Genomic DNA, 8,099 nt, shown 5'->3' with positions numbered 1-8,099 from the left:
TCTGGTACCTAAAATTTAAAGAGTGATAATTTCTATCATGTCATTAATCTCTTATCAGTATTTATCAAAATTTTTTTTATTTTTTAGACTCGTATAAATATAAAAATTAATTATAAGATTTAATTTTTTATTTTTAACATTTTTCAATAGTATCATTAAAACTTTTTATTTTTTTAAAAAATTTCTTTGAAATCTCCTAGTTCATTAGCGTACTTTAGCTCATATTGTTTTAAATAAATAATTTCATTCATTTAAGTTAAAGTTGTGATTAATATTAAATAAATAAAATTTATCTAGTTTGCACAAGTTGACACAACATGTAAAAAATAATTATAGCAATATAGTTGGTGATGAGAATAACAGTTCTCATATTCTTTTTAAATGATAAATCTAAAAAAAAGATAAATTATAAAGATTATTTAGACTTTTAATGTATTAGTCATTCAAATAGTACTTATTCACCTCTCATGAAATAAATAACATTATTTTCTTATAACAAATAGTTTCTTATCCTACTAGTAGAAAAATCTAATCTCAAATTTTTTAATATGATAAGGTATAGAGCGCTGCTCACTTGACATCAACCATATCTAGTAGATGAAAGTAGTCTTAAAGTAAACTTCAAAATAAAAGGTTGATTATAAATACTAATTTTACAAACATTAGATATTAAATTTTTTAAAAAATAATTCTAAAAAACTATAATATAATGGTTTGAACTCTATTATTTAAAGTAAATATTTTGGGTTGAATCCGGTAGTAACATTATATATGTTAAAATAATTTAATATTAAAATTTTCACAATTTTTTCATAATCAACCCAATAGATAAATATACACTTTGTTCTAATATTTTTTTTTTTATCACGCGTTGTAAAATAAAAGCACATTATTATGTTTATTGTTAAACTAACTACTTCTTAATATTTAGGAAATAATCTCTTTTTATATACTTCCTATACTTTTGTGAAGTTGCTATCTTATAAAATTTTGTTTTCTTCCCTTAATTTTCATCTATTTAGCTTTAAACTTGTATGTGTTCACGTTTACAAATCCAAACACATAGAAATCTAATGTCTTATGTAAATTTTATTTTTATGACTATCTGTGTATCCTTAAAAGAGATATTAAATAATAGAATATTGTCAATTAAAAAAAGTAAAGAACTAAATTCTATAGATAGTCCTATGCTAGAATTAGAAAATGTTTGAAGTACATAGACTACCATGTGCACTGGATTAAGCACAACTTATATCATGGATCTAGTCAACCAAGTTTAGTAAAGTGGTTAGTATATTAACAAGTTGTAATTCAATAGCACATTATGAATTGTTTTCTTTGTGATTTAGAATAAGAATTTACACTAAATAGATTATGTTCGTGTGATATAAATTTAACAAATTGGTTAGTATAAATTGATATATAGGTTGTATTTTCTCGCTTAAAATTTATGTCATTTCATGATAAACTAAGAAGTTAAATCTATAGAGCATCCAAAAAGTTAGAAAATAGATTAGTAAAATAGTCAATTGTACTATAAGAGACAGTCTCTTAAATAAATTCTTAATGTGTAAATTTTTTAAAATAATCGTAAGAATAATAAGACACATCTTTTCATAGCTAGAAGTAATTTGCCTTTAAAATTTCAATATCACCATAAACCAACATTTTATAATGATTATATATAAATATGTGAAGAGATATTACAATATGTAAAAATGAAAGTGATCTTAAAATATGTCTATTACTCAAATAGTTACAAGTACAAAGTCTATTTTTCCATTATGTGAACTGAAAACTCCTATAAAATAGAATTTGTAACCATTAGTCTTAACAAATTGAACATCCATATGTGGTTTTCTCATATCTAGTTTTAAAAATTATTTTATTGATCTAAAGTTTAGCATATTTCAATAAATCATTGATTAGTTGAAATAACAAGTTTAGTCATTATGTTTATATATACAATATATTATGAGAAGCACAAAGTGAGTTTAGAAGATTGATTAAACTGAAATTAACTTACATATATAGATAATCGTCTTTGATATCTAAGTTATATACAAAGATGTGATTGTTTTAAAGAGAGAAAAATCCATAAACATTAAGCTTAAAACTATTAATGCATCCATAAAAATCAAGTTAAGGTCACAATAGCAATATTGTGATCATGGTAGATTCATCAATATCTATTTAGCTTATATAGATGCTAGTTTAAATTCATAATAAACTTATAAAAAATCAAGAATATTTCGGTGTGTCAAAACTTAAAAATTTATAGGATATTTGAAAAATAATATCCAAGCTTTTGGCGAAAAATGAAAAGTATCTTAACAAATATTTCATACCATGCATATAATAAATTAACAATTAAGGAAAAATTAGAAAATAAAAATCTCCACTTTTTCATCATGTCATATAAAGACCATCGTAATCTCCACTTCTTCATTATATGATATAAAGACCATCATTGGGTATTTTTGTGACTTTTAATTGTATTTCGTATTTTTTTTAATTTGGTGCCTACAACTTTTGCATGTTACTTAAGGTCATAAATCATCCCACTATAGAAAACATATCTAGAAAGCAACTGAATTTACAATTAAGAAATTCTATAAGAAAAAAAGACTTTATTGTCACGCATCCACCAAATTTAAGTTTAGATCAACTACTCATGTTACTTTTAGTTCATGCATAAATTTGTCCATACATTATTGCAGTACCCAAAAAATCAAATATCCTCATAAAATGAAAGAAATAATTTGACGAATTAAAGAGGTTATGACTTGATTCTAGATAAATAAAATTTAAAGTACTGTAAATAATTGAAAAAATTATTTTAAAAAAAATATATAATTGAAAAGTTCATTTCTTGTTGATGATTCAATCTATCTGTTAAAAAGATAATAGTGTTATCAATAAAGAGACATAGTCAAGCTCATCAAGTGTGAACAAGAAAACGTACTTTAGGTATTTTGAATAAACGGTGGGAATTCACGCTTGTATTTTTTATAAAACGAAATGAATTATTAGTTTAGTTAAAATGATAATATCAAATATTTGAGACTTAACACAAGAGATTTTAAATATGACTATTAATTAAGGAATTAGATGTTAAGTGGGGTTGTTAATTATAGTTTTTCGCATACCTTAAAAATTTCATTTATCAATAACTATAGATTGATCGTTAAATCGTCATCTGCCTAAACATAATTATTAAAAACTAATGGATTTTAACCAAATAATTATTCAAATTTTAGATTTAAATTTGGAATCTTATCTAATAAAAAAATTAACATATATACCGTGGTATATTAATTATTAAATGTTTTTTTTTTTTCTCCAAAGAAAAGACAATTATTTACTTGACTAATATTTTTTTAAAAAAAATAAATTCTAAAAATAACCGGAAACAGGTTGTGTCGGAAGACGTGAAAAGTTGACTGGTAGGAGGAAATCATACGTGGTGACATGTCAAGGTGAGGTGGAATTAAGAACCTGATGATGAACTGTCACCACCAAAATGACTCAGCAACTAACTGCATGGAAAAGCTGCCTGGCATAAACCCCGTCACCGCCACGTGTACTCCGCCCAAAGTCGTACCTCCCACCAAATTAATGTTCTTTTAATTAGTGGTAAGTTGGTGAATTAATTTATAGCCCCCCCCTCCCCCTCTTTTTTTGCCTTTTCTGATGAAATGGGTAATTAAATTTCATTAAGACTATAAATATAATGATTGTAGAATATTATTAGTAATGTGTGGAAATAGCCTAATAGAAACAAAGAGAACCAAGAAATTTGTATCCCAATCAAGATTGTGGGTGGATTAATTAATAATAATGCATTGGAATCCCTTGGACGGTCGCTACTACAGGAGGGGATTGAGTCAATTTTTTAAACATTTTCTTTGGATTTGGATAATGAAAACGTACGTATGTGTGTGTGGGGAGGAACAAGAGAAAAAGAGAAAAAGAGGTCTTGGTTGGGGTGTTAGGTGGGTTTGCTCCGTTTCTTCTCTAATTCACCCAAAACAAAATTATTGCAATAATGTTCCGGCTTATAATATTAGTTATAAATATTTTATTTTAACTGTTAAATTATAATTTCTTATTTATTTAAATTATATTTATAAATCATTTTGTTACCACTAAAATTTTAGTGTTTACAGTTATGTTAGTACGTTCCTAGTTTTTTTTTGTTTGTTTTAAATATTTATTTTTATATGATAAAATTTAGTATACAAGCATCTTTACTTAGCTACTAATATATATATATATATAGAATAAAGAATATAAACATTTATGATTTTTTAGTATTTTATTGATTAATATTATATTTAGTTAACCATAATGTAATAACCTTATGCAGTAGAGGCTTATTATATCATTCTGTTTAGTTAATTATTATTTTTTAATTGTAATTACTGACAAATTTAATAATGTAATAAGTAAATCTTTTAAGTAAAAAAATACATAAATCTATTAATTAAATTATGCACATATACTAATTATAATACATCAAAAAAAAAAAAAAAAAATTCAAATATGGATACGCAGGAAAACACATTTCAAATCGGACCCATAAAAAGATTTTAAATTAGGATTACAATATTTGTTGTAACCACTCATCGATATACTTTAAAAATAATTATACTCATCAATATGAGTATTAATTAATTGATCAAGCATTTTATTTATTTTGTAAAGCTCCGGAACTTAAAATATAAAATAAAATTATAAATTAAGTACAGAAACAAAATAATAGAGTTTAGGGTTTACATTTCTTAACACAATAATTTAAGATACCCAATAGGATTACATGAATGCCCATTTTAAAATAATCGGCAAAAATCAAAGAAATAAACAAAAGACAAATAACTAAATATTATAGGATGATTTTCACTAACTTTTGAAGAGAGTCTGGGTGGTGAACTATTCACAACCCTATTATTGATTGACATCTGGGTTTTGATCTTTTTAATATGAAATAGTTAATGAAATGATAAACTAAACTACCCCAGTAAGAATATCACATTACTCACCGATATAGAAACTGAAGGTTGGTAAAAATCATAAAAACAATCAATAGAGCTCTTGATTTAAATAAATTCATATATTATAAGAAAAACCATTTATTACATATATTTACTATTGCGATATTTTCAAAATCAACCTATAGAGACAATAACTCAAATAACATTTCAATCTCATTTTCAAGTGAGCAATAACAACCACATTCCCTTTTTATTTGCCTATTAGATCTTTGGAGGCTCATAAGGATGTCATACTACGCGTGAACTAATATCCAATATTATCAACTAATCAGTCGTCCCATACGCCATCCGGTACGAGCGTAAAAAATATCATCCCTTAATACTCCGTCCGGTATGAGGATGAATCGAGCCGTCCCCATACCCCGTCCGGTATGAGCACCAAAAATATCATTCCTCGATACCCTGTATGGTATGAGGCAACGTTCACGGTAGGATTCTCTATGTACCCGGTCTGTCCACCATCTCCTAAGATATCCAGTGATGCTACCATTCATTAATTTACATGACCAAACAATTTTCTATTTGTATATCAATTTCTCATTTTACAAATCAACCGTAAATCACGCAAGACAAGTAATATATATATCAAAGAAGTACAACTGAATCATTTAACTATTCCAGTATATCATCATATATTTAAAGCTATAAATTCAACAATCAGTTAAACAGGATAACAAATAAATGACTAATCGATTCCGTCTCCATTAATAACCTATAATTATTCTCAAAGTTTTCTAAATTAGACACAATACCATATTATCGATTATTAAGGTTCAATTCCATAACAGAGAATAAAGTGAGGGATTCTTACACGAATCAGTGTTTGAAATACAAAACTTTCTACTTCGTTTACTGGCAGTCTTCAAATTTTTTGAATTTTTCTACGGAGATTAAAACACGCTTCATGTACCTAAAAATACTCCAAAAAATTCAAAATCGTGTTAAAAATCTTTTCTAGGCAATTTTAGAATTCTCGCACGGCTTCACTGCTGTGCTTTAGCAACGGCACCGCCACCCGCGGTGGCGGTTTGCCTCGGCCTAGCCGTTTTCGATCAGTTTTGGCCAGTTTTGGCTGGTTTTATACTCATCCCTACGAGAAAACACGTTAGTGGACCTCGATTGGACGAAAAAAGTCAAAAAATAAAAATCTACCGGCAGCAGAATTTTTCGGTACGGCGGCTCCACTAACTCACCTTCGCGGCTGGCCGTTTTTCTTCAGTCAATCTGTAGAAAACAGAACGGTGAACACAATAGTAGAAAAATTGCACGAAACGAGAAATGGGAAGGAACTCATCGGAGGAGGTTTCAAATTTTGTCCACGGCTATGCCGCCGGGTTTTACCGTAATTTCTGGCTCATCCACCATTCTTTTTGCTTTGATTTGGCCATGAGGATACTCAAAATCAAATTCTGAGCGGATAGAAGAATTTTTACCTTTTTTGGTGGTCTTAGGTGACTCCAACGCGGTGGCGATCGATTTTCTTCTCTAGGGACTGGTTTTTCTTCTCCGACAGGAGGTTGGAGGCTAAGGTTTGGGTTCGATGTGATGCGAAATATTTATACCTGTCTCACGCAAATCTGAGTCGTTCATCTCGTTTGATCTCGACCGTCCAATCGCGTTTAAAGAAAAAATAAATATGGATCGTTCATTGCGATTTGATCTCGACCGTCCGATCGCGTTTAAAGAAAGAACGAATCTAAGTCATTCATCGCATTTAATCACGACCGTTCGATCGCGGGGCATGCGGATCGCCAACGTGGCGTCCCGTGTGACATCGAGTCAACGTGCCTTACCACGTGGCATGCTCGGGTTCGTCAAGACTGCTGACTGAGTGGTCCTACGTGGCGCAATTTTTCTATATATAAAGAATCATAATTTAAATATTACATTTTAATATTTAATATATGAAGCTTAGAAAGTCTTGTATAGATATATAATATACTTAATATGTCTGCCAGTCATTGTAATGAGATGAGTCATATGCATTTGTAAGTTTAGATAATGAGTTTGGTAGTTGGAAGTTGACAAATGTTTCATACTAAAATTAAGGTTGGAGAGACTTGACTGAACACCTGCTTTTAATTAATCATCCCTGTGTGCACACTTTTTTCCTCATACATTCCTTATTGTGAGTTGGGAGAGTATATGTACTTGTTTTAGTATATTTCTCTTCTCAAAAAGCTTCATTTATTGGATAATCTAACAACCATAAACTCTCCTTATCATCAAATGTTTCCACCTCTCAACTATTGGCCTTTTATATCACATAATAACCTTTTATTTAAATTTGGCATCACTAATAACATTCATGCTTTAAGTAACTTATAAAAGTATACTACTTTATAACATTTTTTTTCTAATACCAAATATTTTTTTCTATACTGACTTGGAATTCTTATTTTTTTTAATATATTTCATAATTATTTACTCTCATATCTAATTTTTTTAACCAATATAAATTTTTATAATTAACCATTTTGTTAAGATATATAATTGCTTATTTCTACAAATCGACGTAGAATACTTTGAAGTACATATAAATTTTAGCTAAAATACTACTTTAAGCACATTTATCACAATAATCCTAAATGTTCTCTTAAACTCTTATGCTGTATTGATTTTTGGGTAGATTGGGCATATAATAAGGTAAGGTAAGTTATTTATAGATAAGATTTATACTCTATCATATATTTTGGATGGATGAGGTAAATTTTTTTAACAATCTGGACAAAAGAATTGTTTTAGCTCAATATGGTTATTGTAGTAGAGTAGGAACACGATAACAATTACAACAGTAATTATAAGAGTGAGAGGACTATGAGTATCAATAGAATAACAATGATTGCAATAGTATCAATGGTGACAGAGATGAGGTTGACGAATGTTGGTAGCAGTAGTGGCATTAGAATTGATAACAAAAATGATGATGATGGTATTCGTAGCAGTAACAACAATAGTGGTCCTCCTAAAAATAGGTACTATGTTGGAGACAATAATAATGGAGAAAGTGGTAATAGTAAATGATGATTAAAATTGGTATTATAG

Source organism: Carica papaya, chromosome 2 (genome assembly GCF_054855325.1).
Source record: "Carica papaya isolate Zhongbai chromosome 2, ASM5485532v1, whole genome shotgun sequence".
NCBI lineage: Eukaryota > Viridiplantae > Streptophyta > Magnoliopsida > Brassicales > Caricaceae > Carica > Carica papaya.
The sequence above is the reverse complement of the archived record's forward strand: the minus strand, read 5'-3'. Positions refer to the sequence as shown.